At 45.8% G+C, this 22,432-nt stretch overlaps 1 protein-coding gene across 1 annotated transcript in view; it reads right to left on the minus strand.

Annotated features, from left to right (window-relative positions):
* The window catches only part of LOC121439324 (WAS/WASL-interacting protein family member 1), a 98,156-nt gene that overhangs the window by 57,132 nt on the left and 18,592 nt on the right, over positions 1–22,432 (minus strand). The window lies entirely within an intron of this gene.

Genomic DNA, 22,432 nt, shown 5'->3' on the forward strand with positions numbered 1-22,432 from the left:
GCAGGAAAGAAGAGGGGGTGACCTGGCGATGTCCCTCTCTGCCCTAGATGGGGGAGAAGGCTGACAGAGCCATTTCTGATTTTCCCGTCTTGCTATCCTCCTTCCTCGGATAATCTCAGGAGGGTCCGGACACACAGGAACTTGTGGATGTAGGAAGTGGTGTGTGGAAGTAAAACTATGTCCCAGGGCAGCGGGAATAGCCTCCAACTGGTTCAACTTGACACTTGAAAAACCAAAAACGGTTTCTTTTTGGCCACCCCAGCACAATTCTCTTTTCAAAAATGCTATAAAAGAGATTTTTGTTTCTGGATTCCAGCAAGGTAACTATAGACAAGTGTCAAGCGTTGAAACTATTTCCCACCATCGCCAGGCCAACTATCTTCTCTTATTTTCCCAAAACTGAACATATATTTTGATTAAAGTAGTTAGGTATACAGTGTCTACAGAGTTTTTAGCGTAGAGTTTTTAACTACTACTAGATACAGTCCAACTTTACCTCAAACCACAAAGTCAAACTTAGTCTGAACACAGAAGTGGGAGAATTAAATTCTTCCCAGGGTTTGCTTTCTGACTTTAGTGATTGCTTCTTCACTCCATGCCTGAGGAGCTGGTGGTGCTGCCACGGGGTTGGAGAAATCCAGCCTGAAAGATGAGGAGCACATGCCCCACGGTAGGCTGACGGGGATGGGGGTAAAGGCCCTTGCTTCTGCTTCCCCACTCAGGGTGGCAGGCAAGGGCAGAGTGGCAGAGCCCACTGTTCCTTTCTCCATGGCCAGAACCTCTCCTTCTGTTTTGGGAGCATCATGCTTTTTTCTTTACGGAGTGAGGATTAACCAAACCCCTCGCTACTGCCATATTTCACAAAGGGTCACAGACAAAATGTTCAACCTTTTCATCGAGGGCAGAACCTGGACACTATAACCACGGCTCTTTGTTTCATCCCATGGAAAAGGTGCTGAAGCAGTGATGGTCCCTAATCATCTCACCAGCACCCAGAGGGGCGAGAAAAGATGCTGCTGCCCTGGCTGTTGTCGTCAGTCACGTACCAGACCCTCACCACTTACCCAGGGCTACGCACTTTACACAGAGACGTTCATTTTCACTGCAAGTGGGTTAGCTATGATCATCTCTACCTCACTGGAAAGTAACCAAACTTAGAATCACTAAACTATCCTGTGACCCCTGATGAGTTTGAAGCCAACTTGCAAGCTCAGTTCTGCCTGACCATTAGGGAAATGTCAATCAAAACCACAATGTGATACCATTTTAATTCCAGTTAGAAAGACTACTATCTCACAAACAAACAAAAAAGCAACAGATGCTGGCTGAGGGTGAAAAGAAAGGGAACTTTCATAAACTATCAGTGGTCACGTAAATTAGTGCAACCGTTATGCAAAACACTTTGAGCTTCCTCCAAAAACTAAAAATAAGACTCCAGGGAGAGCCAGCATCCGCACTACTGTAGAGAGGGATCAGTATGTTGAGGAGATACCTATCCTCCCCCGTTCATCCCAGTTCAGCCCACAAGAGTCAACCAGACTGTCCACCCTTAGAAGGCAGCGTGGAATGCAATGTATTCACCACTGTTCAGCCACAGAAAAGGAGGAAGTCTCAGCATTTGCCGCAATGTACACAGAGAATATAATGTTAGCTAAAATAAGGCAGGCACCAGAGGGAGGGATGAGTACCACACGTTCCCACAGGTGAAAGAGTTGACCTTGAGGTATAGAGACAGAACAGTGCTCACAAAGGCTGGGAAGGGTGATAGAAGAGTGTGTTAGGGAGGGAAGAGACACCACAACCACAGCAACTCTTATAAAGGAAAATATTTAATTGGGGCTGGCTGGCAGTTTCAGAAAGTTAGTCCCTCATCATCAGGGCAAGTGGCATGCAGGCAGACAGTGCTGGAGAAGGAGCTAAGAGGGTTCTACTTCTTGATCCACAGGCAGTAGGGAAAGAATTGTGTACTGTGTACTGAGGTCTCAGATAGGTGAAACCCTTCCTCCAGCAAGGCCACACCTCCTCCAGCAAGGCCACACCTTCTCCAGCAAGGCCACATCTCCTCCAGCAAGGCCACACCTCCTCCAGCAAGGCCACACCTTCTCCAGCAAGGCCACATCTCCTCCAGCAAGGCCACGCCTCCTCCAACAAGGCCACGCCTCCTCCAGCAAGGCCACGCCTCCTCCAGCAAGGCCACACCTCCTCCAGCAAGGCCACACCTTGCAACAGTGTCACTCCTATAGGCCAAGCATTCAAACGAATCTGTGGGGGCCATACCTATTAAAAAGACCACATTCTACTTCCTGTCCACCATAGGCTTGTAGCCATAACATAATGCAAAATGTATTTAGTCCAATTTCAAAAGTCCCCATAGTCTATCACAGTCTCAACAATGTTTAAAAGTCCAAAGTTTAAAGCCTCTTCTGAGATTCATACATTCTCTTAATTGTAATCAAAATAAAAAAACAGATTACATACTTCCAACATATAATAGCACAGGATATACATGACCATTCCAAAATGGAGGAAAGGGAGCATAGTGAGGAAATATTGGACCAAAGCAAGATCAAAAACCAGCTGGACAGACGCCAAACTCTAGATCTCCATGTCTGAAATAAAATGCTCTTCAGGTCTCCAACTCAGCTTTGTTGACCTCAGGGCACTTCTTTCTCTTGGCTCTGCTCCCCGTTAGCAGTCTCCTCAGCAGATACCCACAGTTCTGTATTCTCCAACATCTTGGGGTCACCTTCCACAGCTTCACACAATGGCCTCTCTGGGCCTCCATGCAGGGACACCCCTGACACATGCCTATCCTCCCTCAGAAGCTTTCTTTAGTCTACGAGGCAAATTCTATAACCCTTTCTTGAATCCTTGACTCTAAAGTCAGAACCAAAAGGCTAAAGCTGCCAAGTTCTGCTGTTTGCTGGGGCTTTAATACAGTCCCTTGTTCAATTTCATCTTCACTAACTTTCTGATTTCAATGGTTTTCTTCATTGTCTAACCTCGGCTGTCCTGGAACTTGCTCTGTGGACCAGGATGGCCTTGAACTCAGAGATCTACAGGCCCGAGTGCTGGGATTAAGGCGTGTACCACCACACCTTGACCTAACCTAGTCCTTAATTTCATTTTACAAGTTGAAAGCTTAGCTGGGTGGGATCTTGCCCTAAGGTCTCTATTTGCTTCATTCCATTTAACGTTAGATTTTCCTTTGATCTGTTTAGCTCCTTGAACACAGGATTTAGCTATATTTTACTTCCTGATGTCCCTTTTCTCCTCAAATTGTACATTTTGTAGTTTTCTTTGCTCAGCTTGCTCCTTTTCTTCATATATATATTGGTTTTTCAAGACAGGGTTTCTCTGTGGCTTTGGAGCCTGTCCTGGAACTAGCTCTGTAGACCAGGCTGGTCTCGAACTCACAGAGATCCACCTGCCTCTGCCTCCTGAGTGCTGAGATTAAAGGTGTGCACCACCACCGCCCGGCTTGCTCCTTTTCATTATAAACCTTAATTAGAGTTAACACTGATACCCACACAACAATGTCTATACTAGGCTCCTTTGAGATTTCCTCTGCTAATGGAATTAATTCAAATCTCTTCACTTTAGCCTCAGGCAGACTCTTCGGACAGGGGCAAAAAGCAGTCACAGTCTTTTTACTAAAATATCACAAGAATGATCTCCAGGCAATATACTCAACCGCCTCTGAAACCTCTTGAGCCAGGCACCCACAGTTCAAACCACCCTCAGCACCACTGTCTTCCATGTTCCTACTAGTGTGCCCCATTAAACAGTGCTTAAAGCATTCCACTGCTTTCCTAACTCAAAGTACCAAACTTCAAATTCCTCACAAAGAAAATGTAGTCAGGCCTATCACAGCAATACCCCAGTCCTTGGTACCAACGTCTGTCAAAGAGGGAGAGGGAGAAAGAAGATGACCAATAGATACAAGGATGCCTCTGGATGGAAGGAACAAGTTTAAATGTCCTTTAGCATGACAAGTGGCAAGCTTCTGTCTTTCCAGTGCTAGGAGCTGAACACAGGTTCGTTCATGGTAGACAAGTGCTCTCCTGCTGAGCTACGTACCTAGATTACCTTTCTAATGTATCTGAGAACCGGTGGTTTTATTGGAAGAACCTAATCTACCCACATTTGTTTCTCTTACTCTGATACTTTAGTATATGCACTGTTAAATTTCCTTTTTAGTTTTTTCTCCCTTTCTTAATTTCTGCTGACTGGCCGTGCTTGTCATTATTATAATATCCTCTGACCTTGACTGTGAATATGTGCTTTCAATTTTAATGGTTTAGAAGTCCTCCCCATACTCCTGTCTAGATAGCAAACCTTTCTGGGTGAATGTCAGAGCACGGCCAGCTGAGTCCAGGGAATGGTGAAGTCACTGTTTATGGAAATGAAAGGATAGCTTCGTGTTAGTAACAATAATGGCAGAGCAAAGGGGTGACACTGCACAGACATCAGGAACGGTTCCCTCTGAGGGGAAAGGGATGAAACAGTCTGGCTATGAAGCCCAGACTGGCCTCAAATTTGTAACCCTCCTACCACAGCTTTCCGGGTGTTGGGATCCCAGGAGAACCGCTATACCAGGCTCTAGCAATGAACCTAAAAGAGCAGACTGCAAAGCCTCCACTCGCTCCCCGCTTCCTGTATGGAAGGGGACTATACCTCTCACCAACAGTGTGGGTAAGCAGGAGGCAGAGAGGCAGCCAGGAACCCAAAGCTGGGACACAGCCAAGAACATCCTCGGGAAAATCTCTGCAAACTTTAGGCTCTGAGACCCACAGGCACTAGGAAAATCTGCAGATCTGTCTGCAGGAGGGAGGCTGCCCATGGTGTCTCTACCTCACTACTAGTACCAGCTAAGGCATCTGCCCTGGAACAAGACAGGTTCACGGGAACGTTAGCACAACACATCCTTAGGAGTCAGGGAATACGGCTGAGAAAATAACGAGACCTGTGAGAGGCTAGAAGTTGGAGCTGCCTGTCGGATAGCTAAGAAAGTACAGCTGTAAAGTCCCTTTTCCGAAAGAGGGACGTCTGTCATTTAGTTAAGCATTAGTATGGCTACGGTGGACCAGAAGAAATTCTGGCCATAAAATGCTTGTGTTCGACCGGGCAGTGGTGGTGCACGCCTTTAGTCCCAGAGTGGATCTCTGTGAGTTCGAGGCCAGCCTGGTCTACAAGAGCTAGTTCCAGGACAGGCTCCAAAGCTACAGAGAAACCCTGTCTCGGGGTGGAGGGGGGCAGGGGAGGAATGCAAGTGTTGGTTGTGTAGGGGTATTTTTTGTTGTTATTTTTTTGCATTTTACATTTACACCGTGTGCATCTGAATGACAGCTAACATTTAAATTCCATACTTAATTTTTCAGAGACTGGAGTGATGGTAAAGGGGGAGAGGGACGGAGGGCTAGAGACAATTTAAATGCCTTTCAGTGACTGTCCATGGGCCAGAAACTCCGGCTAGGACCACAAAGAAGAAGTGTAGCATGCCTGCTAAGGGTATTTTTGTTTTCACACAATCAAATCCTTTCTATTCATCCCCACGTTACAAACAGAGAGAGCAACCTTCCAAGAATTAAAGGGATTTCCCCAGGCTGGTAAAGAAGTGATGGAACTGGGATTGGGTACCAAAGTGTCTGACGACATCCAGTATCATTTCCAGTGCATATGTGAGCTGTCCCCTTGTTGTTCAGTCTCCGGGAGAAAGGAGCCCAGAGCCCGTGCCCTCTGCTGGGGGCTGAATAAGAAGCTGAACACTGTGTAGCACTTGGCAGTCAAGGCTTCACAGAGTAAGTCGGCTTGTCCAGACAAACCATAGAGCAACCGCTTCTCTCAGAAATGCTGAGGGGATTTTTGAACTATTACATCACACAAAGGCTTCCCCCTTAGTACTCACGCAAAAAAAAAAAAAAAAAAAAAAAAACCCACTCGCACCGATCTGTGAGCCCTTGGAACAGTTAAAGGGAAGTTAAAAGGTCAACAAAGTTCTCTCGATGGTGCATTGTTCGTGTTTTTGCAATGTAATGAAAGTGGGAATTATCAAGACTTGGGCTACATGCCCTCAAAACCAGAGCCCGACCTAGCACGGTCACTCTTTGGCGTACTGCACTGCCCGATGCCATAAACCAGGTTGGCTTTTGTTCAACATAACAGAATTGGATTACAAATAACCAAGCCATTCATTCATCTTTATTGTTAATCAAGACACAGAACGGAAATGGCAAATACCTTTGTTCCTAAAAAGACTGACTAGGGACATGGAGAAGCCCTGGCTGCACAAGTCTGCTCCAGATGGGGCTGTGGAGCTGCAAGGAAAGGAAACACGTCCCCCCACCCCTAACCCAGACACTATCTCCAAGGGCAGCCACTAGCAAATGAAACTCTAGTTTCCTCCAAGGGAGTCTGACTAGGGAAGCAAACCGCTCTTAAGGGCAGGCTGCATGCCCAGCACTGGACAGTTAACAGAAAATGATCTCAATGGCAACATTGCTGGTTTGTTGTCTTACAGTGTCATATTGAGTTTTTCTTTCCTTTCTTTATTTTTTAAAAAGTTTACCTTATTTTTAGATTTTTTATTATATTAGAAATTACCTTACAAATCCTTTGCATATATATCATGGCTTCCAGTTGAGTGTTTTTACAGGATTCCTGAGTGTGCAGACAAGTTGGTCTCTTTTTCTTGTGCCGCTCTTGGGCTCTTTTCTTTCTTCTTGTTTGCTTTGTCCTATTCTGATGCGTTGATTTTTGCTCCTATTATATTACACTGTATTTTATTTTATTTATCCCTTAGAAGCCTGTTTGTTTGCTGATGAGGGACAGAAAGAGGGTGGGTCTGGATGGGAAGGGAGGCTGGGAGGAGCAGAGGGACAACTATAATCAGGATACATAAATGAGAAAAAAAAAACTATTTTCAACAAAAGAAAATAAAAAAAAAAACCCTGAATGGTAAAATAACATTTAGAAAGTCCCTATTATAAAAGTGAGTTATGTAAATATGAGTGTTTTCAAGATGATAATTATGCAATACAGAATATTTCAGGAATAAAAACCATCCTTAGTCACTAAAAAGCCCTGCTGCCATCAGGGATGAGGTTAAGTGGAGAGCCCCCATAAACACAGAATTCCTGAAGTAGCCAAGAAGGTGTTAAAAACCTTGATGCCTGGATTCGTGTGCTGCTCAGTGTGTGTTGTGAGTGCGTGTACAAGGTGGACATTGCGTCAGCTGTCCTCTCCACTGCCCCCGCTGGGACCAGTGCTCACAGATCCTGCTAGCCTGGTTGGCCAGCAAGCCTCAGAAACCCTCCTCCTAGCTGTGCTTGGATTCCACCTGTCTTCTAGGATTACAGAAACTCCACACTAAGCTTTTAATTTGGGTTCTGGGGATCAAACTCAGATCCTCAGGCTTTTGTGGCGGGCACTTCAGACCACTCCGTTCCTTTCAAGGAGGCTGGTGAAGAGACTGGCACAGGAACACAAACCCTTTACACGTGCGCCAAGGACGCTGGGCAAGATCGAGAACGATAGGGCGCCCTTGCCGTGCGGATGGGTAGCTTTTAGAATTTGTGTTTCTCTTACGCTGAACGTGGGCCCAGGAGAACACCTCGTTGTTTGAACAACCCTCCTTCTTGGGCTCCCCTGTCCCTCTCCTTCACAACAACGAGAATGCAGAGTAAGGCAGAACTGGTAAACAAGTCCCCATCATTTCACAACTGAAGGATTCTGAAATCAGAATGCCTGGATTCAAACAGACCCACTACTTACTAGGTGCGGTGAGTTAGTTCATTCTTTCGGGTCTCAGTTTTCTCATTTTAACACAGGGACATCTTTACAAGGATGAGATCTGATGCAACATTCAAAGGCCTTAACAAGTGCAATGCAAAAACAGTGGATATTGACACTCTTGATAGGTAAATTAGCAAGAGAGACAACCAGTCAAGCAAAGAACTTCATTTCTGCGGTGTTCTGCACACAGAAAAGAAAGGGTATTTGGGAACTAGGGTAAATGAGGTTAAGTTTAGATCTTTCTAGAAAGTCACAGCCAGCCAGGAAGTAGGATCAGAGCTCCACAAGGCTGCCCTGAGCCTGCAGGTATCAGAGCAGTTTTGTTCCCAGATTTGGAACTATCTGCATTTGACTAGAAACCAGGAAGAAAAGGGTACATGATTTACAACATCTTCATCATAAACAAGAAAAGCATCACTGCTGGTGAGTAGCCAGGTAGCTGGGAGAAATAGAACCAGGCTTAGGACCAGCCCTGTGTGCTGGGGAGGAATGGGGATGAGCCATGTATGTTAGGGAGGAACAGGGATGAGCCACAGGGATGAGCCATGTGTGTTGGGGAGGAACGGGGATGAGCCATGTGTATTGGGGAGGAATGGGGATCTTCACTGAACTTTGGAGAAGTGTTTACATGCTATAAGCCTAGGACTCTTACTTAGGGTTTTTTGGGAAAGCCTGGATTAAAGAGATGTTCTTTAAGGCCTCTGGCACTGGAGTGGGTGACTACAGGGAACCTGGTCATGTGAAGCCTCAGATTTATTCAGGTTATAATTAGAGTGTGGGTCATATCCAGCTGAGCACCATCAAACCCAACCTGGTGTATTTATCATATTTTTTTTCCTGGACTCTTTTGATTTTGAAGTGGCTGCAGACAGCCTAAATTACATGTTCTGCAAAGGAAGTAAGTGTACAAAACACAAACATCTGTCAAGAGTTTATTAATTAGTAACAGCCATAATGAATGAGAAACACTATATTCTGTATATCAGTATCTATTATTTTTTTTTTTTTGCCTTCAATCAGCTTCTGGAAATAAAGTTGGTATTCCAGGTGATGCCTAAAATTTACTAAATTACTGTTGTATACCTCAGCGACATACTTAGGTACTACATGCAACATAATACCCATCAATTAACTTCGAAGGACAAATTTACATACAGAAATAATCAGCCATCTTTGTTTAACAACATGAGATGTGTTTATTGAAATAGTCTCCTGAACAGCTGTACAGGATGCATTTTCACACTGGGGTACCACAGAGCGTCGATCACAGTGGCAAAAGGAGGTTGAAGAGGAGTTTGTGGCATGTTATACTGAGCTGATCAAGTTTTGCTTTTAGGGGCTGGAGAGATGGCTCAGTGGTTAAGAGCACTGCCTGCTCTTCCAAAGGTCCTGAGTTCAATTCCCGGCAACCACATGGTGGCTCACAACCATCTGTAATGAGGCCTGGTGCCCTCTTCTGGCCTACATACAGACAAAATATTGTATACATAAATATTTAAATATTAAAAAAAGTTTTGCTTTTATTAATTTTTAAAAACATTATTATTTTTATTATTGTGTGCGTATGCACGTTGTGGGGACTCGTTTAGCCATAGCTTCTGGGGTACTGGCCCTTAGGGTGTGGTCTGAGGTGCTAGGTATTGGACTGATGAGCAGGGTGGGGAGGGTGGAGAAGAAGCACGCTAGCCCTCTTGCGAGGTCAGAGCAGAAGCAAGCTTGTGCTGTTGCTCACATGTCCCTGGGGCAGAGCGGCGGGACCTGGCAGCTTCCACCTGGTCTGGTATTTATTGTATGCATGATGGGAGGAAAGCATTTGTGTCACAGGACACGCGTGTGGAGGTCAGGGGGCACCATTTGTGTCACAGGACACGCGTGTGGAGGTCAGGAGGCACCATTTGTGTCACAGGACATGCGTGTGGAGGTCAGGGGGCACCATTTGTGTCACAGGACACGCGTGTGGAGGTCAGGAGGCACCTCTGTAGAGTCCACTCTCTCCTTCCTTCCACCTTTGTGTGGGTTCCAGGCAAGGAACTGAAGTCATTAGGCTTCCATGCCAAGTGCATTTACCGGCTAAGCCACCTTCCTTTTTGGTATCAGTTCTTAATAAACTCGACTCCTCTGATTGCTGGGAAATTACTACTATAAACTACTATAATATTTATCAAGCTTGATTATATTTCAAGTAAATAGATTTTATAGGTGTGAAACTCTCCTAGCAAGAAGAAATACAGAAGGAGGAGAAAAGACTTTATTTGTAAGTACAGTGTGCTATAGAATATACAAGATACTCACTCAAGCAATGTTTTTAAAAACCACCTAGCCTGATTAAAAGTACAAAGTAAATATTACAAAGCAGACATCACCGCCATCCTGGATCGTCATGACGACAGACTGCCATTGAGATATATATATAAAGATATATCTATATCTATATAAAGACAACCAACGAAACAGGAACCTGCGACCCTTCTGTGGCCTGAGATGAGGGTTATTACACTTGGCATTTGTGTAGTTTGCACGGCAACATATTTGTTACCTGCATGCAACTCTTCCTGCCAGGGAAATAAAGACAGTGTTGACAGAGTGGTGGCCATTTCATGCACCATCCTATACCACAGGTACACTCTCAGAGTGACCAGAAACCAGGCATGACTCTACAGTCCCCTTTGGAGACTCCTGGTGTGTCAGCATCATGCCATCCTGGGTGTAATTCCAGTTTTCAAAGGTATCTCGGAGACCACAAACAACAACAATTGATACTCATCCGTGTACTGTGTATATGTATATGCAAACACAAACACGTGAATAAGACTTTCAACATCAAGACGGCAAAAGTTTTCGAGCTGAAGGAGTCCCCGCCCTAGGTCTCTCCAGTTCTTAAAATGGCAAGGGTTCAGCCAAGAATAGGCTCCTGAGAAGAAAACTCACCAATGGAGAACCAGATTTCCTCTGTCATGCACTTAGGAGGCCTTTGCCATCCCAGGGCCATGTACCAGACAAGAGGGACCACCCCCCTACAGTCTGCAGTCCTTCAAAATAATTCAGACTAACCAGCCTGAATGGCCTACCCTGTCCTGACTTGCCCTTTCTGCAGAAACCCTGATAATGTATCTGGCCTAAATAGTTTTTCTCTGAGAGAGCAATTCTGCCAGCCAGTCACCCTGCTTCCCTTCACAGGCCGTGCTCGGCCGTAGGATGCGCCTCCTTTTTTCTAGGACCCACGAGCATGGTCGATTCTGTCGTCTCTGCTTGGGGCCTGAGCTGACTTAGCAGTCAGGATGTTAAACAGACTGAACATCAGTCATGGAAACGGTGCTCAAGAGTAATTGAACAGCTGTTTCTACCGCCGCAGGGATTGTGAACCTTAACCTCACTGAACGCACGGAACCAGAAGCCTGTCTCCGCGTGCCTCTTCCTGTCCCAGCTCGGTGATAAGCACCCTTCCTCTGCGCAGCTCCTCCCAATTCAGTGCCCTTCAGTTAGGTGGCTGAGGGGACTGTTAGCCCTCCTGGGGATACTGCGGGAGAGGATTCTACCTCCCGCAGTGATCTCGGCCCTGGCTCAGGTCAGATTCTTCCTTCTGGATCCTCCCAAGCAGGATCACGATCACAGGCCCAAATTTCAACACGGCACCAGTATAGGCCACAGCCCATCCCCATGCAGACATATTTCCTCCCAGGAGGGAGGGAGGTGGCTGAGATCTTTGAAATGAAAAGATTCCTGTCTTCCAGCGGTGGAGAACAGAGGCACCCCTCATTCTCAGGATCCATAGACCTACCTCGCCAGCCTGTCAATGGTCTACTTGATGTACACAACACACTTCAAAGTGAAAACGCTGAGGACAAGAATCCCCACAATTTCCAGTGGTCTAAGTGCCTCCCACCAGGCCCTGCATCTCAGTGGAACTCTATTGAGGACCAAGCCTCGGAACTTTAGAGACATTTAAGAACCAAAGCACACAAATGAACGAGATTACTATCACCCTGCTGACCTTTCAGGGGAAAACAAAATCTAGCAGCTGTATGGCACAAACGGGACCCGCCATTTTCACACGACGACCTCACAAATACAATGTGTTATGCGGCAACTACCAAGCCAATAGATAAAGTCAGGCAAGATTGCTGGCTGGCAGCTCTGGGTATCTATTGTCATGTAATAAATGACCCTAAAACTAGCAGCATAAAACCACTACCACTTCACTGTCCTCATGAGCCATGCACATTGTCAGGAATCCAGAAACCGTACAGTGGAGGCAGCCATACTGTCTCAGAACATCTGTGGTCTCCACGGGGTTCACTGGCTGCACCGCAGGCTAGAAACACCGAGACTGGAGATTTCCAAGATAGCCTCTTTGTTTACATACACATGGCTAGCACAGCCTAGGAAGGCTGGGATGGGCGTTGCCAAGATTCCCAAGCAGAGGATATACAAGGGCCCTTTTGGTTTCACCATACCTCTTCATTTGTTTGTTTGGTTTTGATGCCTGGGTCAAATCCAGGGTCTTGCGCATACTAAGAAAATATCCTATACTGAGCTACAACATGTATCATCCTTAGCTGGATTTCTTTCTCTCTCTCTCTCTCTCTCTCTCTCTCTCTCTCTCTCTCTCTCTCTCCAGGGTCAAAACCTGACTTTCTAGTCCAGGCTGGCCTAGAATGTGTGGCAAGCCTCCTACCTCAGCTTCCCTCATGCTAGGTTACTGTACACCACCATGCCCAGGTGGGCTTCTCAGATGTTTGTTCAAGGAAGTGTCTGGTGTCTGGTGAACAAGGCCGAAGTACAGCCTTTTATGACACAGCCTCAGAGGTCACAGGGGTTACTCTGTCACACAAACAGTAAAAAAGTCACAGACATCTCCAGTCAGTGATATATTTACTGGTACATTTTAAAACACTTTGAACTTGAACTTCGGTTGATAAACACGACTATTTGTAGAAAACCAGCCATGACTATCTATAATTATATTTTCTAATTAGCCAGTTTCTGCATTAGAAGGGGTCACAATCCCAAAGGTTTACATTGCTGTTAGGTAAATATTAATTTGGAATAACAATGAAGGGAACAGCTCATCTTTGAAACTTTAATTTTACTAAAATTTATCAGTTGGGCAACTTTGCTCTTTGCTTTTCTTTCTTTCTTTCTCTCTCTCTCTCTCTCTCTCTCTCTCTCTCTCTCTTTCTCTCTCTCTCTCTTTTTCCAAAACAGGGCTTCTCTGTGTAGTCCTCCACCTGCCTCTGCCTCTGCCTCTGCTGGGATGACAGGTGTGTGCCACCACCACCCAGCTCATCATTTCTTCTGATGCATCCATCAGAAGCTCCAAAGTTACATTAGAGCATCTCAGAGTCTAGCAAACGGGAAGTTAGTCAGCTTGTAGACCAATGACTCAGACTCAAGCAGCAAACTCAAGTTCCTCCCAGAGCTAAGCTAGCTGTTTGGTCTGTTTGCATTCCTCTCTAGTTGCTGTTTCCCCTCCTGATTCTGGGGGTTGAATCAGAGTTTTTCAGTTGCTAAACAAGGGCTCCACTATTCAGCTGCACCCCCAGTCCTCCTTGTCATCCCTCCCTGAGACTCTAACACCATCGGCTAATTCTGCTGTCGATATTAAACACCCACTGAGAAGCTCCTCTTTTCCAGGCTCTGGAGGTGACATTTGCGCCTGAGACACGACTCAGTCTTTTGGGGGGAGGGTATTTCTAGGTCTCTTTTACAGATAAAGTAACAGAGCTGACGACAGATCAAATTAACTGATAAAGGTGCCAAAACCAATACATGGCAGAGTGGAGTTCATAAGCAGATACATTTGGCCTTGATGATAATGCATCTTGTTTAACAGGATGCTTCTGATAAACGTGAGTCCTCTAAGGCTGGATAGAAGGGGGCACGCCTTGATGGGAATTCTCCAGGTCAGAAATGGTCATGTCCCTGAAGCAGGGGCTATGCAGGGGACAGACGCTTATCTGGGAATCATGTAAGGTTAAGGTTGGACAGAGAAACTGTCCTGCTGACCCCTCACACTGTCCCTGGCTACCTGGAAAGAGATCTTGAACCTTCCGAAAGACGGGCAGTGCTGTACCCCGGGTCATGTGACAGAGGCCTATTCGCCAGCAAGATCTTTCTCACACATTACAGAGAAAGCACAAGGACACTGGGGTTCATGCGCGACCGCCTTTCCCGGCAGACCCCACGTGACCCCTCCTCAATAAATCTTTGGAAAAGCTCCCTTTAATAAAACCTTGCTCTATTTCCTTGAAGAGAAAATTCAGTGTTCTCATACATTACATGTATGACAGACAATTTTTAATTGTTTAAATAATTTATTCTCTGTTGTTTAATGCTTTATGCCATTCCTCCATGCATAATTTATTATGCCATTTATGTTTATTAAAAATTGATCATGGAGGCAGGCTTCCTCTCCATCCTCTGAGGCCACTGATATTTCTCCGTTAGACCACTTGGGAGCAGACAACACAGCATTCCACTGACTTCATCTTAATTCATGTTAACTGCACATCCATCCTTCTAGAGAGCCTCCTGAGTTAGAAAGGTCGAGGTCTTATCTTAGGTAACTGCTCACCTCTTCTTTTGATACAGCAGTGACCTCACCTAGAGGCCCGTTCCCTACCACTGAGGCTTCAGGAAAAAAAAAGGGGGGGATGCTATTTTACTTTTCTAATGTTCAGAACCTGACATAAAAAAGGAGCCATAAGAGAACAACAAGATTCTAGAGTCTTCCAGGCAGAGCCATAGCTTCTGGAATCACCTCTTTCTCTCAATAGGCATGCAGCTGGATATTGTGCCTGCCTCTCTCCAAGACCCCGTCGGTTGTCAACAGTCCACAGTAAGTAGTAGGGCTCTACTCCTCCCTTGATCCGTAGCTGACTCTGAACTAGATTTGTGTAGACCCAGTCCCAGTAACCACAGCTGCTGTGAATTCATGACTGATACCTGGTGATATCTTGTTTGTATAGATAAAGCTTGCCTGAAGGTCAGAGGGCAGAGTGAGCCACTAGCTAACTACTGAGGTCTGGAAGTCCAGCCAAATTCAGTCCTGGAATTTGCTCTGTAGACCAGCCTGGCCTCGAACTCACAGATCTGCCTACCTCTGCCTCCCAGGTACTGGGATTAAAGGCATGCACCACCACTGCCCTGCCCAGGATTTTATCATTAAGACCTATTAGAACTTGTGCTACATATGGCACCTATTCTTATCACCAACTATTTAAGATAATAAGAAAATGCAGGCTAGCAATTAGTCAACTATTACAATCGAACTTGTAGTCATATTAGGTATGTTTTCAAGATCAAACAGAGATATATTTTAAACAGACAGGTCATCTTCAAACACTTCAGAGATCTACAGAATATGACATTTAAGATATTTTAATAACATAGGTTCTTTTTTTTCTTTATGACAATGAGACATGTCTGCTCCTGACAGCACCAATCTATTTCAGAGAAGATGTTAGGCATCAAAGAAATTCCACGTAGAGTTTACTTTTTGTGTGTGAAAGGTTAGCCACTGGACAAGAAAGTGTCCTTGTCTAGACTGCTGATAGTATGATGTCTAAATTGGACAAGCAGGGCACAAAAGAAAGGAATGCCAGTCTTTGCCAAGACAAAGTAATACAATCCTTCAGAATATCCTGCTTCATAGAAAAGTCTGTCAGATATGCTAGGCCTATAGGCCAAATATGGATGCCCCAACATTGCAGAGGAACTTTCAGAGACTTTCCAGGCAGACAGCTGTTCCTGTCATTTCTCACATTTGTTGGAAGTTGGGTACTTGCACTTCCTGCTTACTCAGGTAATATTATTTCCTTCTCTGGTCTCTGATAAAGTTGAAGACTTTATAGTTATAGTTTTCCTTGTTACCAGATTCAGAAGAGAAATTTACTAAAGAAATGTAAAGTATATAAGGTTGAGAGACATAAAAAGACAGTTTTGGAAATACAAGTTAGAATAGAAAGTGAATTAGGTACAATCTTTTGGACTCACCAAGATAGGATAGATATGGAATATTTTCTCTGAATTTGCCAATTGTTAATGGCCTAGACATTGTTAATATATTTATTGCCTATATATATTTCATATAGCTATTGTAATTACAGTAAATAGTTTTTCTTATATTAGTTATAGCTTTCTTTTTTAATTTTTAGACAAATGGGGGAACTGTGGTGATATCTTGTTTGTACAAATAAAGCTTGCCTGAAGATCAGAGGGTGGAGCTAGCCACTAGCTAACCATAGAGGTCTGGAGGGCTGTACAGGCAGACAGGAAGGAGGAAACGGGAGCTCAGTCTCCTTTCAGCTGGGAAGTTGAGTAGGTAAGGTGGCTGTGGTTTGTTCCTTCGTCTCTCTGATTGCTCAGCATTTTCTCCAATATCTGACTCTGGGCTTTTATCCTTAAGACCTAGTAGAGTTCATGCTACAGACATGGGCATGTCGTGCTTATGATTTTGGTTTTTTGACACAGGGTCTCACTATGTAGCCAAGCCTAATATGAACTCACACCCCAGCCTTCTCCCCACTGTGTGTCAACCCATGATGACCCAGTTGCACTCACCACGGACCATATGCTCATGAGGGCAGAACTATGTTTTACGTGTTCACTGTTGGGTGCCCGGTGCCCGGCACATGTACTCAATTGTACCCACTATATGAAAACTGACTGTGTGGTGACTGAGCCCTTCGGTGACTTCCAGTGAGCCACACTTGCTGATAGTCACACTGTTTCTCGCCTTTCCTTGAGTCTCCACTACAGCTGTAATTTCTTTAGCCCTGAGAAGACCACAGAAATGAGAGCCTTCTGCTTCCGCCTTGGTGATCCTGAATCATCCACACTGAAAAAGAGAGCACCCATCCCTGCCTCCCTGAATATCCCTGCCCAGCTAGGGTACCAGATAAACCCTAGACAAGAACAGCAGGATAGCTGCCTAGCTGAGAAATCATGCCAGACTCCAGAGAGTGAGCAAGAAAAATTAGTAATGTTTTAAATAGTAAGTTCTAGGGTGCATTACACAGCAAATATATAAATATATTGGGACAATTTGAATGAAAAATGTCCCCCAAGAGATCATGTATTTGAATGCACGATCCCTGACTGATGGTGCTGTGTGAGCCTTTAGGGGTGAAGCCTTGCTGGAGGAATTACTGTCACAGTGGGCAGGATTTGAGGCTTATCGTCTCACCCTGCTTCCTACTTCTCTCTCTTTCTGCTTTCTGTGTTCAACAAAGATGTGATCTCTTAGCTTCCTGCTGCCGAGCCTGCCTGCTGCCATGTCATGCCCCGCCCCCCCCCCCCCCCCCGCCCCATCATTATAGACCATTCCCTTGGAACTGGAAGCCAGGTAAGCTCTGGCCATGATATTGAACACAATAGATGACGAAACTAATATACACACATTATACAAATATATATAATATTAACTCCACACATAAAAGGGAATAAGAAATTATTACACAGGATGAATTTATGTGACAAACCAAAGTTTTTAAGTAACTTTTAAATGAAATAGCAGATTCGAAAGAGAACAGCCAAATTGGCAGGATGCCTGGCACCCCGAGTCCATCCTCGAAGCCAACCAGTGAGTGGGAAGGAAAGAGTCACTGACCACAAACTGTTCTCTGACCCCCACACACACTGTGACATGCCTGTGTCCTCTCTCTCTCTCTCCCTCCCTCCCTCCTTCCCCCCTCCTTCCTTTTTCCCCCTCTCTGAAGAAATGTATTTTTAATAAAGAAAATAGGAACAGAATTGAAAGGACATAGAGGAACTGGTCCCATCAATGTCTACAACATTTTCCCTCTGCTGTTCTCTTTGGTTTCAAGACATTTTCCAACGAAAAGATTTTCCTCCCTCCCCCTCTTATTTTAAAAAGAGATTCCAGACCTGGCATTAACATTAAGGAGTCCAACCAAGAATGTTAGAGAACACTATAAAACGGAAGCTGCTTAAATTCCTAGGGTTGAGCATCCCTGCTGTAGCACTCAGGAGGGACAAAGACACTAAGGAGTAAATGTTCAGTTCTGTGTGAAAAATCTACCATCCCCCGTGAAGACACCGGGCAGCTCTTACACACACAGCCTTGTGACGTGTCCGTGGGCTAGCAGTTACCCAGTGTTTTTAACCCAGACATCCAAACAGTTACAGACATGCAGATATTCTGAATGCTCTTGGAGACAACTAATACACACCACGAAAAAATCTAGGGTATTCAGAGTCCTTTCAAAACCCCAAATATTAGGCATGTACAATAGCATGGCCGTCTGCTATGAGGAGAAAGATGGCTACAATTGCCCCGACTTGGTGGAACTCAGATTCCTCCCCTGACTTGGAAGAACTCTGATTCCTCCTCCTCACCAGTGGTCCTTCAGAAAGAGAGGACTGTTGTTTCAGAACCTGGCCGGTGCCAGGCGGTGGTGGTGCACACCTTTAATCCAGGCACTCGGGAGGCAGAGGCAGGCAGATCTAAGTGAGTTTGAGGCCAATGTGGTCTACAGAGCGAGTTCCAGGACAGACTCCAAAGCTACACAAAAAGAAAAAAAAAAAAAGAAAGAAAGAAAAAAGAACCTTTTGTCTTTAAAAACAATCAAAACCAAAATGCCAATAGCTATTTTAATTCTTTCTAATGAACTAAAGGCGTGAATTTTCTTATAAATAAACTCTTGTAGGTAAAATTATCATTTTTAAAGAATTTACCATGGTTCCTTTGAATTAACATATCTTGTATGTTGGAGACTTTGAGTGAGGAAGTGGATTTAGGGAGCATCTGACAGCGTGAATGCCGCATACAGAAAAAGAGAAAGATCCATTTCCAGGGTTTGTAAAGCTCCAGGTCCTGAGTGAGAGGACTAGGACCTCAAGGATAAACACCCACGTCCTGTCCACTGCTGAGACTGGGCATGCACCCCTACCACACATGGCCAAGAGCAAACACTACTGTTAAAAATTGGAAGTACCACTCGGGAGGCAGAGGCAGGCAGGTGTCTGAGTGTGAGGCCAGCCTGGTCTACAGAGTGAGTTCTAGGACAGCCAGTGATACAGTGAAACCCTGTCTCTGAAAATAAGATTTAAAAGATGGAAGTCCAGGGGCTGCAGAGATGACTTTCCACGGAGGCATGGGAACCCAGGTTCAGAGCCCTAGCGTTCACATAATAACGGGGCAGGTGGGATGTTAAGATGGACGGGTACCTAGGGCTTCCTGGCCAGCAAGCTTCACAGAGCTGGTGGGTTCCAGGTTCAGACACAGTGTCTCAAAAATACAATGGCATTTTCACCTTGAGCAAAGAGAAAAGCCTAGGAGAAGCGGGGTTTGCAACAGAAGAAATGCTGGGGATTGTGTTGACCACTCCAAGAGGGAAATGGGGGGCAATGGTGTGCAGCAGGAATGGGCACCCGATGACCACTAGGCTGTGCCTCCTTCTCACGGGGATTTTATTTAGTGCGTATTGAATAAGTGTTTCCTGGGTGGGTGGACGAATGACCAAGGCTGGCAGGCGGGTCTGACCGCGGTCTGACACAGCAGCCATGTACCCGTGAGTGTGGAGCTCCCGTCAGAACCAGGCAGTGGTGGGCCTGAGGCGCGAGTGACTGACTAAAACATAAACCAGACTCCATCACCCCACTGGCCATTCCAGTTAGAGTTCAGGCCTCAGCTCTGTCCATGCCCACATCTCTGACTTGGCCATGCACCCCCCTCTGCCAAGCCCACACACCCTCCTTCCTTTTCCGCGACGCGACCAGCTTGTTCTCACCTCAGGAACGTTGCGTTTGGAACTCTGCCTCACACGTACCTCCCCAGACACGTATCGTGTGTCTGCTCCCTGGCCACGCCTATCTCCAGTCTGCAGTTGCGTCTTTAGATTGAGTTTCTTGAATCCCAAACAGCATCTCCACCATTCTCTAACCAATCATCTGGTCAGCTTATCACGACCTTAGTTTACCTAAATTACGCGTTCTCTGGCAAGCTTCATGGTAAGTCACCCACAAATGCCCGCTGAACAAATACAGGCAACAAAAGGACGCTGTAGACAGGTAAGGAGGTGCAAAGTGGCTGGAATGCCGGATCCAGCTCTATGGGGTTAGCCCGTCTGGGCGGCAGTGGTTGTCTCAAGTCCTGCCGTCAAAGGACAAATGGGCTGAGACCCTGGGGAAATGTGTCACATGACCTTCTTACCCCAGGTAACCTTCCACATCAGCGGCAGGGTGTGTGTGTGTGTGTGTGTGTGTGTGTGTGTGTGTGTGTGTGTGCACTACCTTCAACTCTGTCTCCTGGATGGTACTTTAGCTGGAAGCCTTAGGAAGACAGTAAGCCGAAACGCAGGCTCTCTGCTCGGCAGAAACAGAGACTAACAACGCTACAGTTGTGGGCCTCTCTCACGTTCTTCTCATCCTGGTTCTATAGACTCAGGAAATCCACGCATCCCGAACCTTGGCTAATTCTGAGTATCCTGAGGTAAGGATCAGACATATAAGGTTCTGATGGCCCGTGTGATTTCTAGCCCAGACTCGGCAAGCTCACTGTAAACACACTCCCTCTGAAGGGAATAGTAGGGCGCTTGGGCCAGAAAGTTCTGCACCACAGACCCAGAAACAAAACAAATAAAGAATGTGTTCCCTACTAAGATTTGGCATCCGTCAGCCCACTGTCTCAATTTTGTGAGATTTTTCCAGAAAGGATTTGGGAGAAATACTTATTATTATGAGAACATTAATTCAATACCTTTAATGAGTGTAAATATACATATATTCTAATCTGCTCAGATTTCATCTTTAGGAAAAAACTCTCTGCTTAACAAAATTAACCTTAGCTCCCCCCTCCCCCCGATCAGTGAGGGATGAGTAGTAGAGAAGTCAGGGGAAGTAGAAGAGCCTGGGTAAACAGGGCTCCTTCAGTGATCTCTGGAATTAGGGTCAAAGTCGAGAGGTGGGAGAAAAAAGCAGTCCTCAGGACTGTTTACGGGGGCCAGGGCAACAGACAAGGCTAGAGAAAGCCCCTCTCCTGCATGAGTTAGGAGCTGAGTGTACGCATTTGTGGGGCAATCACTGACAGCCCCAAAAAGCTCGGAAGGACATGCGCTAGCAAAGGGTTTGCTTGGCAGAGGAAATTAAACAATTCCCCCTCCCAACTTCACGGAGAACAGCGCAGAAGTCCCTCCACCACCCTCATTTTGTCGTAGATCAGAGAAAAAGATTATAATAAACGGTGGGAACAGAACTCAGGAATGCGAGGTCCCCTTGGTCCTTCCAGTCTTGGCCCTCTAGGGACCAGATGTAAGCTACTTATTCCTTGTGTTTATTAAGGTCTTACTGTGAAATATGCCAAGCCCTGCTGCCTAGGCATGGAAAAGCAGAACTTGGCAGAGATTCCACACAGCAAAGTCTCTGTGGTAGAAAACACGGGAAAGGGCAGAGCGGGTTTGTCTCTGTTTTCCCTCACCACCACCACGCTCCTCTGCTTCGGTGAGTGCAGCCGCGCCACGGCCTAGGCTAATCTAGAAATTGCTTCCATGTGCAGGCTCAGGAAAGAATGTCCTCACTGGCTGCCTGGAAAGGAAACTCTGGGCAGCCACTCCTTCCTGCCAGAAAACGCTTCTCAGGCCAGAGAGAGCCACAGGCATCTGAGTTGAGATCACACACATCTCCAGCCTCTCCCGTTTATGGGTGAGGAAACTGAGGCAGGGCCAAACAGACAGCAGAAGAACTGGAGAAAGAATCTGAAAATGCCTCCTTCCTGTATGGGTTCTCTCTCTCTCTCTCTCTCTCTCTCTCTCTCTCTCTCTCTCTCTGATGTAGCTAACACAGTGTTGCAACATCGAGGCTAACCGGGTCTGACGTACTACGTCTCAGGCTATAGGCAGCATTTAAGTGGGATAATGAGCAGAACTCACTTGTGCAGGGATGCTATGAAGGGGAGGGGAGGGTGCCAAGGACGCTCTCCACTCTGTGTGAGACCGTACCAGGGTCTCCTCTGTCCTTGACTCTTCAGCCTCAATGTCCCGTTAGTCCTACATCCAGAACAAAGACCCCAGGAAAGTCTGTACCCCCTTTTCCACAGAAACCCTTTTCCACTATGAACCAGGTTGACTGAGCGTGAGTCAGATCATCCAGAATGCTGACTGTGGAGGGGAAGCTTAGCCCAGGCTCAACAGCGACAATTCACTCCAGACAACCCTCGGTGTTTTCAAGGCTTGCCATGAAGGGGACCTGAAGCCCAGGTGAGTCTGGGCAGTCCTGTTACATAGCCCGATCTTTTCCGCCCCGTTCTTCACTACACTGATCAAGTGTGTCAAAGGGCCCTTTGGATAACACTTCATTCGCAACAGTGCTATCTATAATTAGAATTAGAACTACCTTAGTTGAAAGTATTAAGTATCTTGTTTTTCTTTTCTGTGTGTGGAATGTTTGTGGTGTGTGTATGGGGGGTGGGGTTTGAACCCAAGGTCTCACACACTCAGGGCAGGCACTGAGACACATGTCCAGCACCTCAGAGCCATGCAATAAACACCTCATACCTACATAAGAAACACAGAATCTGAGATATAGCACAGCCTGGATCCTATAACATGGTCCTTCCTAGGGGACTCATAGTAAAGCATCATTTAAGCTTCTATTTCACTATTAACTTATACTATTTTCA

This window comes from Microtus oregoni, unplaced genomic scaffold, assembly GCF_018167655.1.
Source record: "Microtus oregoni isolate MIOR12 unplaced genomic scaffold, Mior012 000060F_ref0000265, whole genome shotgun sequence".
Lineage (NCBI taxonomy): Eukaryota > Metazoa > Chordata > Mammalia > Rodentia > Cricetidae > Microtus > Microtus oregoni.